Source organism: Galeopterus variegatus, unplaced genomic scaffold (genome assembly GCF_000696425.1).
Source record: "Galeopterus variegatus unplaced genomic scaffold, G_variegatus-3.0.2 Scaffold7033, whole genome shotgun sequence".
In the NCBI taxonomy this organism is placed as follows: Eukaryota; Metazoa; Chordata; class Mammalia; order Dermoptera; family Cynocephalidae; genus Galeopterus; species Galeopterus variegatus.
Genome location: NW_007733144.1, coordinates 113,459 through 114,991, shown reverse-complemented (window position 1 = coordinate 114,991; position 1,533 = coordinate 113,459). Strand labels below are relative to the sequence as shown.

At 51.2% G+C, this 1,533-nt stretch overlaps 1 long non-coding RNA gene across 1 annotated transcript in view; it reads left to right on the top strand.

The window, feature by feature from the left end:
- The first annotated feature begins 69 nt into the window (after positions 1-69).
- The window catches only part of LOC103607001, a 16,658-nt gene continuing 15,194 nt past the window's right edge, over positions 70-1,533 (top strand). The window contains exon 1 of the long non-coding RNA XR_551932.1: positions 70-482. This is a non-coding gene — a long non-coding RNA (uncharacterized LOC103607001). The remainder of the gene's footprint in view (positions 483-1,533) is intronic.

Sequence of the window (1,533 nt, the reverse complement as noted above, 5' to 3'; positions counted from 1 at the left end):
AACAGAGAGGGGATCAGAAATCCCACCTGCCCCATTCTAGTGCCCAGATGATCTTTGCCGCCGTCCTGGACAGTGACATGGAAGGACACATTCTTGGGAAAAATTAACATAGACAAGAGACTCTTAGAGATGACGCAAAACACAGCTTAGAGTCCAATAGAATCTTCTTGCCTCTCTACGTCCTTGAAACCAGATCCTCACTCCACAGGGACACATGGCTTTGTAGCCAGACCTGGGATCGGCTCTCTCCACCCCAGGAGGAATGGGGGGACCGGGCAGGGAGTGGGGTCCCACGTGCATCTGCCACCATCACTCCTTCTGGACCCTGGGTGACCACCCTGCCAGCTGGATCTCAGACCTCTCCCTCTCTCTCTTCCTACCAGCGTCAAGTTTATCAGTAAAATCCAGTATGTGCACAGCCTGGAAGATCTGCAGCAGCTCATTCCCATGGAGCACGTTCAGATCCCAGACTGCGTCCTACAGTAAGTGTCCCTGGGCTGCCCCTGTCCCGATGCCCCACAGGCTCCTCGCTGCCCAGTCCCAGCCAGCTCAGGGAACCGGGGGGAAGGACAAGAGCAGACGAAACCGGGGACCGTGACCCGCGGCTGTGTGTCCTGCTCTGTTTGAGCAAAGCGTCATACCCTGAGCATCTCCCCATCATTTCATGCCATAGAAAAGTCTCCCTAATCGTCATTCTTAAAAATTGTGGTAAAATAGGGGCCGGCCTGTGGCTCACTCGGTAGAGTGCAGTGCTGATGACACCAAGGCTACAGGTTCGGATCCCATATAGGGATGGCCAGTTAGCTCACTTTGGAGAGCGTGGTGCTGACAACACCAAGTCAAGGCTTAAGATCCCCTCAACGGTCATCTTTAAAAAAAAAAAAAAAAAAAATATTGTGGTAAAATATACATAACAAAATTTACCACCTTACCCATTTTTAAGCGCACAGCTCGGCAGCATGAAGTACTGTATTAGTCCACTTTTTGTTGTTTATAACAAAATACATGGAACTGGGTAATTTGCAAAGAAAACGAAAAGTATTGCTTACAGTTTTGGAGGCTAAGAAGTTCAAAGTCCGGGGAACATATCTGGTGAGGGCCTTGGCGGTGATGACAGTGACGGCAGGGTGTCACATTGCGAAAATGGTGGAGCAGGGAGAGCGGAGAGTAACCTCCTGCTTCACTCTCTTTGTAAAGCCCCCAGAACCACGCCCCGAGCACCATTTTTAATCTGTTCACTACTGCGAGGCCCTGAACCCAATCACCTCTCCAAGGCTCCACCTTTCAATGACCCTAATAGGATTTCCCACCCTCTTAACACGGTGGGGATCAAGTTTCTAATACATAAAACTTAGGGGACACAATTCAATCCACTACAAGCCCATTCACATGGCTGTGCAGCCATCACCACCGTCATCTCCAGAACATTCTCATCTCCCCAAACTGAAGCTCTGCCCCCAATAAACACTCACTCCCGGGCCGGCCCGGTGGCGCACTGGATAAGTGCGCCGCTTGGGAAGCGCAGCGGCGCTC